Raw genomic sequence first — 22,846 nt, 5'->3', positions numbered from 1 at the left:
AACTAAAACCTTAACTAAGATTTTAACCCTGATGTCTTAATTCCTGAAGTCTATTTAGATTTGTTTCTTTAAAAAAAAAAATTTATTGTAGTTGATTTACAATGTTCTATCAAATTCTGCTGTACAGCAAAGTGACCCAGATATATATATGGCAACCATAAGTCTGCTCTCCATGTCTGTGAGTCTGTTTCTGTTCTATAGGTAGGTTCATTTGTGCCATATTTTAGATTCCACATATAAGTGATATCATTTGGCATCTGTCCTTCTCTGACTTACTTCACTTAGTATGAGAATCTCTAGTTCCATCCATGTTGCTACCAATGGCACTATTTTGTGTTTTTTGTGGCTGAGTAGTATTTCATTACATATATGTACCATATCTTTTTAATCCATTCATCTTTAATGGACGTTTAGGTTGTTTCCATATGTTGGCTATTGTGAATAGTGCTGCAATGAAAATACGAGTGCATGCATTTTTTCAGTGAAAGCTTTGTCCAGATATATGCCCAGGAGTGGGAATGCTGGATTATATGGTAGTTCTGTATTTAGGTTTCTGAGGTACCTGAATACTGTTTTCCATAGAGATTGTACCAACTTATGTTCCCACCAACAGTGTAGGACGGTTCCCTTTTTTCTATACACTTTCCGGCATTTGTCATTTGTAGACTTGGTGATTCTGACTGGTGGGAGGTGGTACCCCATTGTAGTTCCCTCACGCCAAGCACAAAAATAAATGCAAAATGGCTTAAAGACTTAAACATAAGACAAGACATCATAAAACCTAAAAGAGAACATATGCAAAACATTCTCTAAGATCAATCATACAAAAGTATTCTTAGATCAGTCTTCCAAGGCAATATAATGAAAAACATAAATAAGCCATTGGAACCTAATCAAACTGGCAAGCTGTTGCACAGCAAAGGAATCCATTAAAAAAAAAAAAAAGACAATCTATGGAATGGGAGAAAATAGTTGCAAATAATGTAACTGACAAGGGCTTAATCTCTAAAACATACAAACAACTCATACAACTCAATAGCAAAAAAAAAAAAAAAAAAAAACCCAAACAAACAAAACTCAATTGAAAAATGGGCAGAAGACCTAAATAGACATTTCTCCAGAGAAGACATGTGGATGGCCAACAGGCACATGAAAAAATGTTCTAAATGACTAATTATTAGAGAAATGCATATGAAAACTGCAATGAGGTACCACCTCACACCAATTAGATTTATTTCTTAATTTGGCTGATTTTATCAGCAATTTTTTTTTTTTATCTCCAAGTATATATGGATGTTTTATTCCTTGAGTTCTTTCCTGGTTAGAAATATATGTCTGCTGTCCTAGTAACAAAATTGAATCCAGAGAGGACAAAATATTCCTGAGTCCCAATTTCTCTCAAAATTTTATTGTTATTAATTTATTATCATCTGTCTTTGAATATACTTTGGAGGAAGCTGAAGACAGCCTGATTTATCAGCTGTAGTTTTTTTTTTTGTTAGTTGGTTATCATTATTGTTTTTCTTTATCATTTTGCAAAGGTGAAGATTAATTACTGTGATGAAAATTTTTTTTTTTTTTTTTTGCCTTTTCCAGGGCCACTTCCCACGGCATATGGAGGTTCCCAGGCTGGGGGTGTAATTGGAGCTGTAGCTGCTGGTCTATGCCAGAGCCACAGCAACTCAGGATCTGAGCCGCGTCTGTGACCTACACCACAGCTCATGGCAACGCCAGATCCCCAACCCACTGAGCAAGGCCAGGGATCGAACCCGCAACCTCATGGTTCCTAGTCGGATTCGTTAACCACTGTGCCACGACGGGAACTCCTGTGATGAAATTTAAAACTATATTTTTCATCATGGAAAGCTATTTGTCCCACTTTGTATTCTGCACAACTTATTGGCTATGCATTCACACTCCATTCTAAGAACTTATATAGTCACAAAGTACTAGATCACAAGTAGGATGAGAATTTGATCTAAAGTCTTCACAGAAAATTCAAATGGATGAGGTATTTATAACCATTACTTATTTATAGAATTTGGCATAACTTTCTCTTTCCCTATATTCCAAACCCATACTTATCATCTGCTAAATAGATAAACTGGGTATATTTTAGGTCATTTTTTGTCAAGACCTTGTCATTAATCTAAATATGCATTTCAAATCTGGATTACTTTCATCAACCTCTCAGATTTAATGATGGTACACTATATTCAAATACCCACTGCTTATATTTTATTTAACATGCTCAATTTACTTGCCAATACTGATTAAAATACTGCTGTTTTTAGTTATCTCTCTCTCCATGAGTGCACACATTATATGACATTGCTTGCTCAAGAATATGCCTGATTTCTAGTTGAAATTTGACTTATATTTGAGATTTCTAAAAATCAAGTCGATAGCACTAAAATGCACACTTTTGGTAACATTGTGGACTTGATAGAGAAATATATCATAATGCACAAAAATAAAGATATGTAAAACAGAAAATTTGTTTCAAATAAGGGGAGAAAAGTAAAAGGTATAAATAACCCAAATCCATAATTTGTTAGGACTGATGCGAGATCCAAGCCTGCAGTTTCCCTGGGAGCATCTGTGGATATGCAGATACCTGGGTTTTAAGGTATTCACCATATGGATGAACAGGTATGAAAATCTGGGGTCTGAAATTAAGGTGCTGGATTGGACCATTAATAAAGGTAGGGCCTCAGAAGGATGACAAACTATACAAAGAGGTGCTAAAGATTATTTTCTTATCTCAGCTCTGTCTATAGAAGAAGAGAAAGGGAAAAAAGATTAAGATCTCACTGTAGTATTACTCCCCTTAAACAAATATTCATATAAGTTTGGAGTTATAATTCAAACCCAAATTGATTTTTTTTTTTTTTTATGGGCTGTACCCATGGCATATGGAGGTTCCCAGGCTAGAGGTTGAATTGGAGCTGTAGCTGCCTGCCTACCCCACAGCCACAGCCATGCTGTGGATCCGAGCCGCATCTGCAACCTACACCACAGCTCCCGGCAAAGCCAGATCCTTAACCTACTGAGCGAGTCCAGGATCAAACCCACATCCTCATGGTTACTAGTCGGGTTTTCTGACCACTGAGCCATGACGAGAACTCCCCAAATTGAATTTTTTTTTTTTTTTTTTGCATTTTAGGGCCGCATCCATGGCATATGGAGGTTCCCGGGCTAGGGGTTGAATCGGAGCTGCAGCTGCCAGCCTAAGCCAGAGCCACAGCAACACAGGATCTCAGCCGCGTCTGTGACCTACACCACAGCTAACAGCAATGCCAGATCCTTAAGCCACCGAGGAAGGCCAGGGATTGAACCCGCATCCTCATGGATCCTAGTCATGTTTGTCAACTACTGAGCCACGAAGGGGACTCCCCCAAATTGAAATATTTTAAGTGTTCCAGATTTTCTGTGCCTGTTAGATAGGGGAGAGATATATTTAAATAATTTCAGAACAAACTCAAAGAATTGCCATGGATAACACAGCTAAAATCATGACCTCACATTAAAAAAAATACACAAAAGGAAATGAGAAAACAATCCATTATAAGCAAGAACACAGAGAAGCCATAAACAATGGTCTCAGATGTGCAAAGACCACAGAAATTGAAATGATAATATATATATAAAAGCTGAGAAACAGACCCAACTATAGGTAGAAATGTGATATATGGCCTAATGGGCATTGCAGAATAGCAAGTAAAGGACTGGCTGTTCAAAAAATCATGCTAGGACCCTTGGTAATATAGAGAAGGGGAAAATAAAGGATGGACACATCACACAAAAATGAATTATCAAAGACAAAACAGATGTGAAGGCAAAAGTTTTTTTAGTCATTAGAATATAAAAGAATATGTTTATATGATGCCAGAAGTACAGATTATTAAAAAATAAGGTCAATTACATTAACAAGAGGGAATTCTATTTATCAAAGACATCCTAAAGGATTTCTGTTTTAGGTCATGAGGGAGGTCTCTCGCTATAAACAATTAGAAAACTTGAGAAATATGTATTAAATAATTCCTTTCAGAGATAGATGATGAGTAGTGCAAATGAAATTCCTGAGAAAAAGGGAAAAAATGAAGTCAACCCTGTGATTGTCCCAAATTTCTGTCTCTAGACCATGGCTCACAGAGTGCCATATAAGCAGAGCCTGGTACTCTCTCAATGAGAAGATGAGACAAAGATACCAAAGCTGTGGGAACTTAAGGAGCAAGAGTTTCAAGAGCTATAAGTACAAGAGCTACTTGTCCATAAATTGTCCCTTGAGTATTTGGCCCTATACTAAGCTATGCATTTATAGAGTAAAATAAGCCAGGTGAAGAACAACTTCCAGGGAAAGAAAAGTTTCTGGGGAACATTGTCATACAATTTCGAGAGCTAATAAGAGGCTGAGAATCATTCGAGATCATACAGACCATAATGGAAAAACCTTGTTGAATCCACAGAGCTTTAAGTAAATATTCCAAATATCAACACCTTAATTTCAGGACTAAGCCTTATTATAAGGGTTACAATACACACGATCTCAAAAAGCCCTCAAACTAGGCCTTGAAAGAATGAAATCACTCTGCCAGAATTTTAATTTCCCTTCAGAAAAAAGGCCAACGGTTTCTAAGTGAATACAACCCACTCTAGCAATCACATAAACTTCACAATGTCTGGGATCTAATAAAAAAGTATAAAACATGCAAAAAGAAAAGGAATATGTGATGCATTTTCCAGAAGGGAAAAAAAAATCGCTTAATAAAAAGAGAACTAATAGTCACAGAAATGTTGAAATTAGCAGACAAGGACAGTAAAATGGCCATTATGATAAATGAACCACTAATACATGTAATGATATGAGTAAATCTTTAAGGTATTGTGTTAACCTTGAAGAAGCCAGATGTGTAAGGCTACACCCTGAATTATCCCCGGTATATGAGATGCTAGAAAAACGTAAAACTGTAATAACAGAAAAGGTTGCCAAGAGCTTGGAATAAAGATAGGAGATTTGCTGCCAAGGGGTGAAGAAGAAAACTTTTGAGATTATTAAAATATTTTTTGTTGTGATAGCAATAGGACTATTCTTAATTTAAGAAAGTGTTTTTGATTGTAGTGGTGGTTACATGATGATACATACACACACACACACACACACACACACACACACACATATATATTTGTTAGAATTTACTGAACTGAACATGCTAAAGGGAAAAATTATATATAAATTATCTTAATAAATCTGATATTTTTGGACAAAAGTGTAGCTGTGTAAAAACAAATGGAAAATACAAATGAATGAGAAATTAAGAAAACTTCAGGAGTTCCCGTCGAGGCGCAGTGGTTAACGAATCCGACTAGGAACCATGAGGTTGCGGGTTCGGTCCCTGCCCTTGCTCAGTGGGTTAACGATCCAGCGTTGCCGTGAGCTGTGGTGTAGGTTGCAGACGCGGCTCGGATCCCGCGTTGCTGTGGCTCTGGCGTAGGCCGGTGGCTACAGCTCCGATTCAACCCCTAGCCTGGAAACCTCCATATGCCGCGGGAGTGGCCCAAGAAATAGCAACAACAACAACAACAAAAAAGACAAAAAGACAAAAAAAAAAAGAAAAAGAAAAAAGAAAACTTCAAAAAATAAAAAGTTCAGTGAACATGGTTGATTGATTAGATGCTGTATAAAAGGAGATCAGGGAAATAAAAGATGTAGCAATTAGAAACTACCCAAAATGAAGCACAGAGAAAAAAAAGACTGAAACAACTAACCTGGGAAATAATATTGAATTCTCTACCATGCATGTCATTAGGGTCCTAGAAGGAAAGGAAAAATGAAAAATAAAAAAATATATATTTGAGGAAATAATGGGGCTTTTAGCATGTGCTGCTTAGAGCATCGTTTCAGCTCTAATGGCAAGATAAATCAAATAATCTATAAAACCATGCTATTTCTTGAACTTATCAGAGAACTGAAGTTGCATGACAACCAACTAGCCTAAAATCTAAGGAAAGACAGATGCCTCCAAGAAGTGGGCTATGAGCCCTTACTCACTTGGAACAGAACTCTATTTACAAAATCATGTGACAGGTAATACACCAACCCTACTCTGTGCAAAGAAATGAGGACCAATAGAAATGGTAAATATACTGCTACCTATTTTTTTTTCTCATTTCAAAATTTTTTGAAAATCAACAACTTGAAGCACTACTTCCCTACAGCAACTTATAATAAAGCAGAAAATATAGAACTAATAAGCCCAATTGTGGAAGTAAAATGAAATTCTTAAAAATACTCAATTAATCCAAAAGAAAGCCAAAAACAAAAAGAAACAAACAACAGAAAAAGAGGAAATAAATAGCAAAAAATATAGGCAAATCCAACTATACTGAAAATCACATAAAATTTTCATTATATGAAGTATAATTAGAAATTATATAAAATGTAATTATATAAAATGTAAAAAGGCAGTGATAGTCAGATGGATTTAAAAAGCAAAGCCTGGCTGTATATGAGAGGTTTGTTTTAAGTATAAAAACACAGATGCAAAATGATATAACAATGTAAACATAAAGGAAAGCAGGAACAGCTACATTAATATCTGACAAACTAGATGAAGATAAGGAGTAATGACAGAGATAAAGAAGGACCACATAATTTCTGACCAAAAGTCTGAACATTCTTAAAGTTCTTTATAAGTTCTGGCTGCTTTTAATACTTTCTCTTTTTTTGTCAAAAGTTTTTGACCATTTGATTAAGATGTACCACGGTGTAGTTTCTTCCCAAGATATAGAAGGTCCATTCATCAACTCAATATTTTTTTTTTTTTTTTTTTTTTTTTTTGCTTTTTAGAGTCAGACCTGTGGCATATGGAAGTTCCCAGGCTAACAGTTGAATAGGAGCTGCAGCTGCTAGCCTGCACCACAGCCACAGCAACGTGGGATCCTTAGCCCACTAAGGGAGGCCGGGGATCAAACCCTCATCCTTATGGATTCTAGTCAGGTTTGTAACCCACTAAACCACAGCGGGAACTCCATTACTCCATTACTCTATGTTTTTCTAGTGAGTTTTTCTAAGCATATTTTGCAGAAATTGGTCCCCAGAGTCTAATGAAGACACCTGAAGAGAGCATCTTTTTAGGCCTCAATTTAATATCTCTAGAAGCTGAGTTACAGCAAAGTCCATTTTTCATATGCTCACTCACTAGAAAGTGAAAACACATTTTTCTGAAATGAAAGAATATCATCCAGAATATAACAAACTAGAATTCTCTTCCTTGTCCACAGATGTTATTTTTATGATAATATACCATTAATTTAAATGTACTGTGCTAATTAGGAACATAGACATTTAACCTAAGTTCTATTTTAGATTTCCTAAGCAAATTTTACTTTTTTTTTTTTTAATGGTGTATGTAAGATTTTAAGGAAAAGCATTTAAGGGGCTTTAATGAACAAATGGTGTTCATGAATTTCCAAAATGCCTACAAACATATGTCAAATACAAATAGTTTTGAACTAAAAATAGCTCCTTTTGTTAAACTCTATCTTCTAAGAAACTCTTACAAAGGACTTGCTGCATTCAGTAAATATTTTCTGAGCACCTACTATGTCTTATTCCAGGTGCTATAGACTGGGACCTGAGATCCTCTGGTGCAGTGCTTGCAGCTGGACAAATGTCTCCTGGAGCAACAGGATACAAAGAGAGGATGAAAAATAACTGCATGCATGTGCAAGCTGGGGCAGTTATAAGCAATAGGATACAACAAGACCACAACAAACTGCCATTTCAGAGGTGCCCAGAGCAAGCAGAGTAATGCACATGATTCCCACATTGGGCACCACCAAGGGGATAGACAGACAACCTAAGCTACTCCTCCTGCCAAACCCATGGATCTGTCCCCATTCTTACCCCATTTAAGGACCCAAGCATGAGCAGGGGTACCTGTTTCTTTCTTTTGCTCCCTTGTGCTGCAGCATGAGCACCAATAGGGCCTTGTCTGATTTTCTCATCTGACCTCTTATCAATTTCTATTGCTAAAGATTCCAAGAGCCTGGGTCCATAACATAGGTTCCCAGGATACAGTCATGAATAAAACATTGGGGGACAGGAAAGAGAAACAAATGGTAAATTTAATCAATAAGTAAGTTATTTAGTATGTTAAAGGTGATAAATTGTCTGTAAAAAAGAAAAATAATGAAATAAGAAACTAATTAAGAAAAAAGAATGCTGGGGAGGGGCCAGATAATGCCAGAACATTTCAGGCAAAGGGAAGCACAAATGTCCTAAGGTGGTATGTTTTGAAATCTCTCTAGTTCTGATATCTTTGCTTTTCCCTCTGAAGTCCTATAGGCAGGATCAATCCTTGGGCCCTACCTCTTCTTTGCTTTCTCCATATAAAAATTTTACTTGGCCCTCCTGACCCCTTGTCCATCACATGTTTCTTGGCAATACCTTTCCTCAGCACTTTTACACATCCTACATAGCTGGCCTCAAATGCCTCCTACGCTGTCTCATTGGTCTCTCAATCTCACTGTTCTGGTCCTGGATCTTTCTTACTCTTTTAGTAACTCCCTAAAACTTGCTGAATAAAGTTCCAATTTCATAGCATTTAAATATTTCTCATATCTGCTCTCCCATCTACCTTCTTATCCTCATGCCCCCAACTCCCTCTGTCCAGGACAAAATTGGACCACAAATTTTTTGTAACATTTCTGGCACCTGTCTACTTTTTGCTTTGCTCATACTCTTTCTCTCCCTGAAATTTCCTTCCCAACTCTAACTGCTCTATTGAAATCTGAACTGCTCCTAAAGGACCCATCACATACCACCTCACTTCAAACATGCTTTCTCATTTCCCTGGTTGATGTGATGGCTCCTTCCTCTGAAGTTTCAAAGCATTTTGCACCACCTTCACTGCATGGATCATGCTCTGCTTTGCATTATGGTTGCGTCTAATACTATAATAGTCTAGCAATAGAATAAAATCTCAGAAGTTCAGCCACAAATGCTCAAGCACTTTTATAGTATGCATGATACACACCAAAAATATACAATCAAGTGGGATGAACTTGTGAGTGAACCTTCCAGGGAAAAGCAGAGAATATATAGTTGATTGGGATTACAATGTCACAGTATTCAAGTTTCAGAAATCTGAGCTCTATAAGGGACTATACAGATATGTATGAATATCTATCATTTTCTCTCCAGAAAGATCTGCTAACAATAATAGAAGTAAACACTGACTCGGGGACTACTAAATTATTTGCATGCTAAATTATAATAAAAGTAATAAAAAGTAGGAAAAGTAATAAAAAGTTATGCTAATAACTGACCATTATCAAATGATTATTATATGTTTGGCATTGTGGTTAATGCTGTATTTGATTTGCTTTATTTACTCCTTATAAAACCACATGAATTAGGAATTCAAATTATTCTCATTTTCAGTTGAGGAAACAGAAGATGTAGTTACTGAGTTTTCAACAATACCACAGATATCAGTTCTGGGGAAATCAGGATACAAATTTTTCTTCATACATGAATTTATACATTTTCATGTGTTCAATACTTTTTTTGTTACTCAATGTATTACATTTATAGTTGTACAATGATCATCACAACACAATTTTATAGGATTTACATCCCACAACCCCAGCGCATCCCCCCACCCCCCCAAACTGTCTCCTTTAGAAACCATAAGTTTTTCAAAATCTGTGAGTCAGTATCTGTTCTGCAAAGAAGTTCTTTGTGTCCTTTTTTCAGATTCCATATGTCAGTGATATCATTTGATGTTGGTGTCTCATTGTATGGCTGACTTCACTTAGCATGATAATTTCTAAGTCCATCCATGTTGATAAAAATGGCAGCATTTCGTTCCTTTTAATGGCTGAGTAATATTCCATTGTGTTTATTTACCAAATCTTCTTGATCCACTCCTCTGTCAATGGACATTTAGGTTGTTTCCATGTCTTGGCTATTTCAAATAGTGCTGCAATGAATATTGGAGTACATGTGTCTTTGTGAGTCATGGTTTTCTCTGGTAGATGCCCAGGAGTGGTATTAATGGATCAAATGGTAATTCTATGTTTAGTTTTCTGAGGAATCTCCATGCTGCTTTCCACAGTGGTTGCACCAATTTACAATCCCACCAACAGTGTACTAGGGTTCCTTTTTCTCCACACCCTCCCCAGCACTTATTGTGTGTAGACTTTTTGATGATGGCCATTCTGGCTGGTGTAAAGTGGTAACTCAGAGTGGTTTTGATGTACAATTCTCTAATAATGAGCAATGTTGAACATCTTTTCATGTGTTTTTTGGCCATCTGTATGTCTTTTTTGGAGAACTGTCTGTTTAGATCTTCTTCCCATTTTTTGATGGGGTTGTTTGGTTTTTTTTTTTTGGTATTGAGCAGTAGGAGGTATTTATAAATTATGGAGATTAATCCCTTGTCATTGATTCATTTGCAATGATTTTCTCCCATTCTGTGGGTTGTCTTTTCGTTTTGGTTAGGGTTTCCTTTGCTGTGCAGAAACTTTTAAGTTTGATTAGGTCCCATTTGTTTATTTTTGTTTTTACTGACACCACTCTTAAGAGGTAGATCTGAGAAGATGTTGCTATCATTTATGTTGCAGTGTTTGGCCTGTGTTTTCCTCTAAGAGTTTTATAGTATCTGGTCTTATATCTAGGTCTTTAATCCATTTGGAGTTTATTTTTGTGTATGGTGTTAGGGAGTGTTCTAATTTCATCTTTTCCATGTATCTATCCAGTTTTTCCAGCACCACTTATTGAACAGGCTGTCTTTTCTCCATTGTATATTCTTGCCTCCTTTGTCATAGATTAGTTGGCTGTAGGTGTGTGGGTTTAATTTTGGGCTTTCTCTCCTGTTCCACTGATCTATATTCCTGTCTTTGTGCAAGTACCATACGGTTTTGATGATTGTTGCTTTGTGGTATAGTCTGAAGCGAGGGAGCCTGATTCCTCCAGCTCTGTTTTGCTTTTTCAAGATGTCTTTGGATATTCTGGGTCTTTTGTGCTTCCGGACAAACTTTAAAATATTTTGTTTGAGTTCTGTGAAAAATGTCCTTGGTAATTTGATAAGAGATTGCATTGAATCTATAGATTACCTTAGGTAGTATAGTCATTTTGATAATATTAACTCTTCCAATCCAAGAGCATGGTATATCTTTCCATCTATTTGTGTCATCTTTGATTTCTTTCATCAGTGACTTATAGTTTTCAGAGCACAGGTCTTTTGTCTCTTTAGGTAGGTTTACTCCTAGGTATTTTATTCTTTTGGATGTGATTGTAAACAGGATTGCTTCCCTAATTTCTCTTTCTGATTTTTCATCGTTAGTGTATAGAAATGCCATCAATTTCTGTGTATTCATTTTGTATCCTGCGACTTTGCCAAATTCATGGATGAGCTCTAACAGTTTTCTGGTCGAGTCTTTAGGATTCTCTAGGTATAGTATCATGTCATCTGCAAATAGTGATAGTTTTACTTCTTCCTTTCCAATTTGGATTCCTTTTATTTCTTTTACTTCTCTGATTGCTATGGCTAGGACTTCCAAAATTATATTGAAGAGTAGTGGTGAAAGCGGACATCCTTGTCTTGTTCCTGATCTCAGCGGGAATTCTTTCAGCTTTTCACCATTGAGAATGATGTTCGCTGTGGGTTTGTCATATATGGCCTTTATTATGTTGAGGTAGGTTTCCTCTGTGCCCACTTTCTGAAGGGTTTTTATCAGAAATGTCAATGCAACAAAAAGCTGGTTCTTTGAAAAGATCAACAAAATTGATAAACCCTTAGCAAGACTTATCAAGAAAAAAAGAGAGGACTCAAATCAATAAAATTAGAAATGAAAAAGGAGAAGCAACAATGGACATCACAGAAATACAAAGGGTCATAAGAGACTACTATATGCAACTATATGCCAATAAAACAGAAAACCTAGAAGACAAATTCTTAGAAAAGTACAATCTTCCAAGACTAAACCAAGATGAAATAGAAAAGGTTAATGGAACAATCAAAAGAACTGAAATTGAAACTGTGATTAAAAAACTTGCAACAAACAAAAGTCCAGGACCAGATGGCTTCACAGACAAATTCTATCAAACATTTTGAGAAGAGCTAACATCTATCCTTCTGAAACTTTTCCAAAAAATCACAGAGGAAGGGACACTCCCAAACTCATTCTATGAGGCCACCATCACCCTCATACCAAAACCAGGCAAATATACCACAAAAAAAGAAAAGTACAGACCAGTATCACTGATGAACTTAGATGCAAAAATCCTCAACAAAATACTAGTAAACCAAATCCAACAATACATTAAAAGGATTGTACATCATGATCAAGTGGGATTTATCCCAGGGATGCAAGGATTCTTCAATGTCCACAAATCCATCAGTGTGATACACCACATTAACAAACTAAAGAATAAAAACCATATGATCCTCTCAATAGACACAAAAAAAAGCCTTTGACAAAATCCAACACCCATTTCTGTTCATTACTTTTGTTATCCTTTGTGAGCACTCCCAGCCTCTAAACAAGTTCTGACATTTATTAATTGAATAAAGTAGAATGGCTTAGTTTTAAGGACCAAAGTTTTAAAATACAAATCTGGATTAATGAATCTAAAAGGGCTTTTTTTTCCCTAAAATTTATTGTATGTACTGTTAAAAGTGGCAAACAATGAGAAGAAATCCTTCACAGATTTTAATGCTGAGTTGAAGGAGAAAGACTTCTTTCATTGATAGTTGGAACAAAATTCTTAAGCCCTTATCTAGTAAAATACCTGCAGGTGGGTCCACATGTCTGTACATACTGACTTTTGCCTAATCTCTAATTTTCTCATGAAATTAGGGAGAAATTTTCCTAAAGAAGTAACATGGATATTGATAATTTCCAAAAAGTCTCTGCTCTATGAACAAAATTTGATTTCATAGTCCAAGGACCAGACTCTGTTCCTTCAAAGTCATTAGCCAGAAAGATGGGGTTAGGATAAATAATGCTTTCAAGGGCCCTCCATGATGAGAAAAAAAATTCCTTTCGATTGGACAGTTAGAGGTCTAAACTGGTAGAGACTAGCAATCTAGATTTTATCTTCTATAAATTTTTAGAAAAGTAAGCAAAATAAACTTATCTAATTGATGATGCTCAGTATCCCTGGTCAACAAAATGTATCATAATTAATGCCACAGGAGGCTGAATAAAGGAGTTATCATAAAATGTAAAGGAGTATAGTAAAAAGAAAGCTCTCTGCAAAGGAATGGGATTTACAACTGGGTGATTAGGGGAATTATTTAATAACCAGATCAAGAAGGGCATCACCTTTATGGAAAAGATACAAAACACAAATTCAAGATGACTTGTTAATACTAAATGGTGAAAGAAACCTTGGTCAAGTACTACTTTATAAGTAAAAAAAATGAATAAATACCCTTTCATCAATTGTTCAGATGACTAAGTCTAAAGCATTTTAATTCATTTTATTATATTCTAAGGAACTGGCTATATAGTTTTAAGAATCAATTAGGTTAAAAACTCTTCAAATTCAGGAACTGAGTAGTGAAGAACTGTTGGTATCTATTGAGGTAAACTATATGATGATTTAAAATCCACAGGCAAGCAATAAATGCTTATTGAATAGTTTTTGCTTTAGGTTGCAACTGTATGCAGTGTATGTTATAGGTTTGAACCAATGCTCGTGAACTTCATTTCGCACAGAAAATTTTGAATTTGACATTCATTTCCTCAAACGGAATTTCTAGATGAATGCATAAAATAGGACTTTCACCCTAAGTACCTATCGCCATACTTGCCTGAATACTTTATCACAAGTATCCTTGTGCCAAGTTCCAATTAGCACTGATAAAAAATGCAGGACTTAAGCTCTGTATCTCATTTTGCAAATAGTACCCATACCACTTTGCAAATAGTGCAAATAGTGCAGAAGGCCCTGAATAAATGTTTGCCAAAGAGTACAGCACATTTTGCAAAGTAATAGAATTTGGTTCCTGGTGATAGCTCTCTTCCAAGTTTGTAGAAGGGCATCTTCTCACTGTCTCCTCACATGATGGAGAGAGGTCATCTTTCTCATGTCCCTTCTCATAACAGGCTCTCTTATTGTTTGCAGTAGGAAGAGGCTGAGAATTCTCCAAGTACTTTTTGTTAATCATGCCATTTCCAGGTTCTTCCTCTCTTCTCTCATTTTACTATAAACAGTAAATGAGGAGCAAAGCCATTCCAACACTCTGCACAGAAATCTAGGTAAATACACAATTTCATCTTTCAAAAGTGCTATCTTCCACAAACTACTAGAACATGACCACAATTCAGCCAACTTCTTTGCCATTTAACATTTTTTTTTCTTTTTAGGGCTGTACCCATGGCATATGGGTGTTCTCAGGCAAGGGGTCCAATCAGAGCTGCAATTGCCAACCTATGCCACAGCCCATGGTAACACCAGATCCTTAACCCACTGAGCAAGGCCAGTAATTGAACCCACACACTCATGGATACTAGTTGGGTTTGTTACCACTGAGCCACAATGGGAACTCCTTCTTTAACACATTAAAACAAGGAGTGCCTTTTCTCCGTTGCGCAATTACATGCTCTTCACTTACATACGATACCTCATCAGAATGGACTTTACCATCCATACTTCTACTAACATTTTGCTTATGATTATTTATGTATCATCCAAGAAGGTGGAAACTTGCTCTATAGCTCTCCTCATCTTTTCTAAGTTCTCACAAGAATCACCTCTAAAATTCCCTACACAACAATCTCTGCTTCTTCTAGAATGCACTCAAAACTCTTCCAGCTTCTATTACCCAGTTCCAAAACCATCTCACATTTTTAGGTATTTGTTACCTAATCTGAGTGGTGTCAACAACAAACATTTGTTTCTCATAGTTCTGGGGGCTGGAAGTTTGACATCAGGGTGTCAGCACAGTCAGGTTCTTGGTTCTTCCTGATTTACAGATGGCTGTCTTCTTGCTTTGTCCCTACATGATGGAAAGAGAGCTAGCTAGTTCTCCAGTCTCTTATTAAGATTGAGAGCTCCATTCTCATGATCTAATTACCTCCTAATCCAAATACCACATCGGGATTAAGATTTAACATATGAATTTGGGAGGAACACAAATATACAGTCCACTGCATATGCCCACCTGGATGCCTATTAGCCCCAATCATAATTCTTTTTCTCATCGATAACCCTACCATCTGTCTCTGATACATTTTCCATATTATGGTGTATGTTACTACCTATACCATATATTTATAGTACAGTATGCCATCTCTTGCTCAGTAAAGAAGCACCTTGAAATTTCATCTTTGTCTGAATTATCTTTATACCCTCATAGTACATTGCCCATGCTTTTTGAATTAATGGATAAATGAATACAAAAGTGAATGAATAATAAAAAACAAACTAATCCGGAGTTCCCGTTGTGGCACAGTGGTTAACGCATCCGACTAGGAACCATGAGCTTGAGGGTTTGATCCCTGGCCTTGCTCAGTGGGTCGAGGATCCAGTGTGGCCTTGAGCCGTGGTGTAGGTCGCAGTCACGGCTCGGATCCCACGTTGCTGTGGCCCTGGCATAGGCCAGCAGCTATAGCTCCGATTCAACCCCTAGCCTAGGAAACACCATATGCCACAGGAGCAGCCCTAGAAAAGGCAAAAAGACCAAAAAAAAAAAAAAAAAATCCTTTGCGACAGTAAATTAGCCATTGTGAACCAAGCATGTTCTTACTTATTCCAGAGATAATTAACAATCTCACATAAATCTAGTGTTCCCTAGTAAGAATACAGGTATACACTTCTAAGGTGATTTTTTAAAATAACTTTAAGTGTTTTTGAATATTTTTTGGCCTTGGTGCAATGGATAGTACTCTTCCTTCCTCCATTGGGGTTGCTAGTCTCTGAAATAGAGACCACGTGGTACATGTCCTTTGTCACACTAGGGTCATCTAAACTGGGAGAAAAAATAAGACCTTTGCTAGTATCCAACAGTTAAACTACATACTTAAAATTTTTTTTGGAGTTCCCATAGTGGCTCAGTGGTTAACGACCCCAACTAGTATCCATGACAAAATGGGTTTGATCCCAGGCCTTGCTCAGTGGGTTGAGGATCCAGAGTTGCCATGAGCTGTGACTTAGGTTGCAGACATGGCTCAGATCCCAAGTTGCTGTGGTTGTGGTGTCGGCCAATGGCTACAGCTCCAATTCCACCCCCTTGCCTGGGAACCTCCATATACCATGGGTGCAGCCCTAAAAAGACAAAAAAAAAAAAAAATTTCTTTTTGAAGTATGTTATTATTACTATTAAAACATTGAGCCTAGGGTCTCTAATAGCATTTTAGTTTTTGTATTTTCTATGCAATGAACTCCAACAGATCACTGAACGCTAAGACACAGAGAGGACAAAAGCATAAGAAAAATGAAAAAAATTCTGTCCTTTGATATGAGAATGACAAGAAAATAGAAATGGCTATTTAATTCTGACAGTAGGAAGCATTTGAGTCAGTAGACACACTTTGCTTTTCTCATTTTTTTAAACATTTTTTTCCCAACTCCTCTATGTTTTATTTTTAACTTAAAGAAATGGTCTTCATATATATTTAATGATTGGGAAACTATTTTTGGAGATGAGAACCTTCAAGCTTAATTTTATGTTGTGCATTTATTTTTTTGAAGAAAAGTTGTCTTAGCTCACAATGACAATTATTTTTCCCTCTGCTTTAAAAAAGTAAAAATAATACTTTTGAAAATATTTTTGATTTAGAAACCATTGTTTGTTTGAAGGGTGGAAAAAGCTGATGGAATCTACTTTTGAAGCAAAGATAGGAAACATTAGTTTGCTAATGAGTGAGGGGGTGTTGGCAAATGTGATGCTGCAGACAAAAAAACCTCTGAGGGATTTGTTGGTAATATTGTATTTTAGGGATGCTTAATTTATTGCTGAATAAGTAAATAATATGCATCTAAAACCCTACTATAGGGATTAAGTATCAAGACAGTTTTACGTAGGTCATTTGTAGAAATATGCTTTATAAATTTAAAGTTTCCACTGGAGAAGAGCAGTAGCTAGCCAAATCTAAATGTTAATCTTATCTAGAAGAAAAAATAGTGATGACAATAGCAAAAATCCAAGAACAAAAATTTCTTGGAATTTCTCTTAATAATTCAAAGTGTCTCAAACCACAAGACACCTTAGTTACATTTCACAAACTGTTGGATATTGTTTTATAGTGCTTTCAGGCAAGAGTAACTTATTATATCAACGGGTATCCTCAGGGTCTGCATGACTTTTAATCAACTACCCATAGGTGAAATAATAAAAAACGTTGTGCTACTGAGCTTGATCCATTTCCCAAGTGGAATTCAGGAGTTCAAGCAAAGTGTCAGTAATTCAAAGGCCATAAGCTTCTAGGAGTCTCTTTGTTCAAGAAAAAAATATACTCTGTTGGTTGAATGTCTGGCATTTTCTCACTAAAAATTCAACAGTCTTAGCAATTTCTAAAATCAAATTAGTATGTTACTTTCAGATCTCAAACACAATGAGGGAACTTCATGCAAGGAAAAAAAAAAAAAAAAAAAAAAGGTGAAACAAAACTTTTTCCCTAGAACTGATGCTGACATGTTAATGAATGTAATCTTTGAAAATAATAACCTAAAATGATAAATTTTAGAATCATTAGCTAAAATTATCCCTGGAGGAAGTTTCTTCCAAAGTATATAAATTGTGTTTCCCCCAAATCTGCAACTTTTCAACTTGTCAAGGAGTGAAATTTTTAGTAATATTGTGAAAAATTAGAAGGCAAAGTACTTGATGGTTGCTTACTTAAGACATAGCCAGCAGAGGGTTGGGGGATGTTGAGAAAAGAAAAATCAATGGTTAATTACAGACTTTTCTTATCCCTAATTAGGAAATGAGGAAGGTATCTTATTTTCTTGCTATCATATCATCATTACTATTTGTGATATTTTATTGCACCCAAAATATGCGTGCAATTACTCCCCAACTTGTATCCATGCCTTTTTCAATATCATTTTCAGATCCTCTCATCAAGAGGTTAATTTTCCTAGTGCTTAGGCTGCCCTGTGACGTTTCCTAGCAAGCTGAATGTGGCAAAATTGCTATGTGTTAGTCTTTGAAGGCCTTAAAAGTCCTATACACCTCTGTATGCCCTCTTGGAATTCTGATCAGCTGTATTTAAAAAAAACTGAGCTAGTCTCTGAGATGATGAGAGACTGAGTATCTATCGCCTTGGTTGCCCTGGGATGGCAGCCAGCCAGACACAAAAATGCCAGTGAGACCATGCCAGACCAAGCACCCAACCTGCCAGCAAAATTCAGATACACAAGCAAGCACAGCAGAGACCAGCATCAAGGCCAGATCTGCAGATCTGCTGCCAGAGCTGCTCTAAATCTTTGCTCAAACCCATCAACCCCCACTTTTAGTGGGAGTGTCCTCAGTCACAACCTGCCAATCACCCCCCACCCCGACACCCCGCAACCTTTAGCACGAGTGAGCATAAATCTTTAAGTTAAAGGGCTCAGAGATAAGAAAGGGAGACAGACAAATAGACAGACAGATGCGCGCATGCACACACACAACACACCAGATGGCAAAACCAGCTAACTCCAAAAAGGTGATGAATCTGACTTCCAACAGACACAGTCTCATTATATGTTGATTTTTACTACATTAGCATATTAAAGGACAAAACTGCTGGCAGCCTGGATCAGATATTAAGTATCAAAAAAGGATGAAAAGGGGGTGGTACCTCTACTCCCTGAGAAAAGCTGTCCCTTCCCTGGTTGATTGATGCATATGCCCCCTTATCATTAGCCTCACTCCTGTTCCATTTGTCTTTACTCTGTAAAATTAAATCACTCTCACCAGGTGGGTGTGAAGTTGTTTTGCGACCTTAGTTCTTGCTTCTCCAATAAAGGTTGTGCTGTGTGGATATGGATTTTTTGCCTAGCCTACTTGAACCTAAGAAAAAAGCTCTCCCTTGGCAAGGCAGAGAGCCTCAGTTGGGTTTGGGCCAAGTGGGGTCCATAGGACTTAATCCAGTAACAGATCCATCCAGACAACCCTCACTTATGAAGCTACTAAATTGGGGCTTGTTTTGTCACACTGTAAAAGAAAATCCATGTGCCGTTTGAAAATTTTATTCATCTTATTACCTAATTTTTCTAATCTAATTAGCTCTCATTTAGGATCTAATTGAATAAAATCAAGAGAAAGATTACAATGAACATATTTATGCTCTAACTGTTCATTCATTCTAAATATAGTTTCAAGGTATTGATACCATCACAGTTTCTTTCAGTTATCTCACTGCTAACAAGGCATTAGAACAGCAGACGTTTTACAAATTTACTAAATTTGAAGTACATTGTCGGAGAGGGAGAGAGGACTCATGTGTGCTCCCGATGAATAGAAGAGCTCGACATACTCTGCCATAATTTTTATACCCCACATCGAGACTTGAGTGAAGACCAAATATGATCTTCTGATTGTTCTTGCGCAGGATACCTTATTTGCATGAGGAAAAGGTTATATGGTGTCTTGGTGAGGAATGGGCAACATTCCTTCTCTAGCAGGGAAGAAACAGCCAAGGCTGGTCAAGGTGGGGGAAGGGGCATTACAGTGAAACATGGCCAGAGGCTTTGGGGTTTAATCTCCTTGAAGAAATTAGTGGAGTAAAAATTGTCATAAAAAGACAAGTCTAGAACTTCTTCTAGTTCTGAATATGTGTATGAATGGGATGGGGGAAGAGGTAATACAAAAGATAAGCTACCTTGTTTCTGGAGGGGTTTCCTTCCATTTCTGCAGAATAATGGAGCAGGAAAAAGGAAAGGATGAAATAGCAAAGCTTCAGTTTGTTCACTGTGCTGCTAAGAGCTGAGATCTAAAGTAAAAGGCTGTATTATGGCCACGCTTTGCAAGACAATGGAAATCAAGTAAGATTAGTACAAGAAAATGATAATAGGGTCTGGAGGTTTGTCAAATACTCCAATGGAGTTCAGAACATGCTACCCCAAAATAAGGCACTTGGCGTATTGAATATTTTAGGCTGAAAACAGCAGATGAATGAAGGTCACTCTGATCTTCCCCTTCTCCTCCTCTCCTAAGCAAGTCCTAAAACCCTTCCGTGAAGGGAGCCCTCTTTATACCCAGAGGAAAGGAGCAGCCATAACTCTAAAGACAGAGGGACCTGAAAAGAATTTGAACAAACAGGTCTTGCCAAATTTCTCCCAGTTTATAACACTTATCTCATACTCTTCCCTATTGTATTTCCTTCTCCGTGACTCTCTACACTGCATCAACCTAGCTTAAACATTAGAAGATTTAATCATTTATTCAAGATTTCATTTCCTTTAGGCAGGTCCCATGTCACAAAAAACTAATATTAAACAAATGTTTATGATATTCTTATGTTAATCTGTCTTTGTCACTTTAATTTTCAGACCCAGAGTTCCTGCTGTGGCTCAGCAGAAATGAATCTGACTAGCATCCGTAAGGACACAGGTTCCATCCCTGGCCTCACTCAGTGGGTTAAGTATCTGGCGTTGCTGTGAACTGTGGTGCAGGTCACAGACACAGCGCAGATCTGGCATTGCTGTGGCTGTGGCTTAGGCCAGGGGCTACAGCTCCAATTTGCCTCCCAGTCTGGGACTCTCCATATGCCATGGGTTCAGCCCTAAAAAGAAACAACAACAACAAAAAATTCAGACCCAACCAGGGATCATAAGAAAACTAGGGGAAAAAAAAATTTCCTCCACTACAATTTTTTTAAAAAAATACATCACTTAATATTCACTGTCAGTATTAGCCAAAGAGAGCACTGGGTGTTGAAGGTGAGGATGCTTACAACAGATGAAGGAATCATATCAACCTTGTGATCAGAGGAGAAAATTTTGGAAAAGCCTCCAAATTCAAGTTACTTGGGCAACCACGGGAATCCATATCTTTTAAGAGATAAGGCATTGTTCAAATATTATACATTATTCTCAGTTTACATGGAAACTAAGGCTCAGAGCAGTAATGCATCTTACTAAAAGTTCTTACATCATAAATTTCAAACACTACCTATAGTCCAAGAACAATCTACTTTTCAAACAAGGTTTTTAAGAAAATAGACCTTCAAAACTAGTGTAGAACATTTTCTTTGCCAACCTAATTCTGTTAACTGAAAAAAGAAATGCACAACCTAAAAGTTGAGGAATATGTTTTATTTGACAGACAAAACTGAGGAATTAAGTCCAGGACACAGCATCTCGGATAGCTCTGAGAAACTGCTCTAAAGACCTAAGGAAAGAGCCAGGATATATAGGAGTTTTTGCAACAAAGACCAGAGAGTCAGTATGAAAACATTACTGTTAATTAAAAAATAAATAAATAAATATCTCAAGGAATTTAGCATTTTTCTGTGTATAAGAAGATGCAAGAATGTGAGTTCAACGAAATCATTCCTTTGATAGTGCCTCAGCTACCTGGGGCCAGTATCTTAGGCTTTCTCATCCTGAATCCCCTCAGGGTGCATCCTTGAGGGTGGCTGCAGCAGCCAAGGGCAGTCCTTTGTCTAGATCCTCAATTCCCACAGGGCTCACATACCATCCTAGTGGCTTAAGTGGCTTGATGGCTGCATCCTTTGTTTACTGATACAGGAGGCAACATTTTTTATTGATAATTCCTTGGGTATAATCTAAAAGCCCTTATTAAATAGGAAAAGAAAGTGTCTGTGGTTTTATTTGCAATGTATCTTGCATTGAAATATAATATCAATATCAATAATATCAGGTATCTTTGTAACATAGATCCTCCAAAAATCGCAGTCATCCTTAATTTCTCTCAGAGAACTAATGGAAAGCATTGCTACTAGAATGTGCTATTAATATTTTACCATTTTACCAGTGCAGGTATAGCCTCTCAAAAAAGATTTACTTTGGAGGATCCACCAGCATGAGTTATGCTGGCTCTCAAACATGTGGCATTTTGCATAATCCTCTATAAAATGTAAGATGTTAGCTGACTTCCATATTCAATTAAGTCCTTAAATTGTAAAGTAAATTACAACCTGAAATAAAAATGAAAGAGCAGTGTTGGACCTCAAGGCCCCTTCAAGGAGATGGAACTCAAAACCTCTGGCTGAGACAACAATTACCAGACCCTTATCATCCATCATCCCACCCAGTCTCATTGTAATGCTCCTTCCCCCACCTTTAACAAAGCTGGCCTATTCCCTTCTGCTCGTACTAGGAAAGGTATGTGGCTCACTCCTCACCCTGGCCCCATTAGGCCTCACACAAACAACCCCAACCAACCAGTAACTGTATCCCAAGACCACTCTTTCCCCAACAAATCTGCAGGTCAGCAGGTGTACCCCTAGACCTTTCTTCTCCCTGGGTTATAAAAACAGACATGACTGCGTGTTTGCTGTCAGCTCTCCCTGATCATCAGAAAGTGGTTCCACTGTGCTTGCACTGTCTCCTATCTCAATAAACTCTACTTTCCTTCCACCTCGCCATGTTCAACACACTCTTCACCCCAATATGAGTCCAGAAATTCTTTTCCAATCCACATGCACAGACCATGACAAGGAGTAGCCATCAGTCTTTTATTGACTTAACATCATTCTTTGTAAGTTTGTGTTTGTACTTAGCTTATTTTATCATCATTTTAAAAAATAAAGGATTGTCATTTTCTCGACATGAAATTGACAAAAATTGAATAGGCTTGATTTTTCTGGAAAAATGGGCATCTTAATAACGGCGCCATATGGCCATAGTAGCTACATTTAGAAAACAAAGATATAT

At 37.0% G+C, this 22,846-nt stretch overlaps 2 protein-coding genes across 2 annotated transcripts in view; one reads left to right on the top strand and one right to left on the bottom strand.

Moving 5' to 3' along the window:
- The window catches only part of IPO11 (importin 11), an 820,387-nt gene that overhangs the window by 80,884 nt on the left and 716,657 nt on the right, over nt 1-22,846 (bottom strand). The window lies entirely within an intron of this gene.
- The window catches only part of LOC110257266 (uncharacterized), an 826,705-nt gene that overhangs the window by 619,253 nt on the left and 184,606 nt on the right, over nt 1-22,846 (top strand). The window contains exon 6 of the mRNA XM_085002418.1: nt 20,498-20,558. The gene's annotated coding sequence lies outside the window, so the exon portion shown is untranslated. The remainder of the gene's footprint in view (nt 1-20,497; nt 20,559-22,846) is intronic.

Source organism: Sus scrofa, chromosome 16 (genome assembly GCF_054392235.1).
Source record: "Sus scrofa isolate SSC_HxYL_T2T_F1_AM1 chromosome 16, Sscrofa_HxYL_maternal_Yorkshire_Landrace_v2.0, whole genome shotgun sequence".
In the NCBI taxonomy this organism is placed as follows: Eukaryota; Metazoa; Chordata; class Mammalia; order Artiodactyla; family Suidae; genus Sus; species Sus scrofa.
Note: the sequence above shows the minus strand (reverse complement) of the source record. Positions and strands in the feature narration are given on the sequence as shown.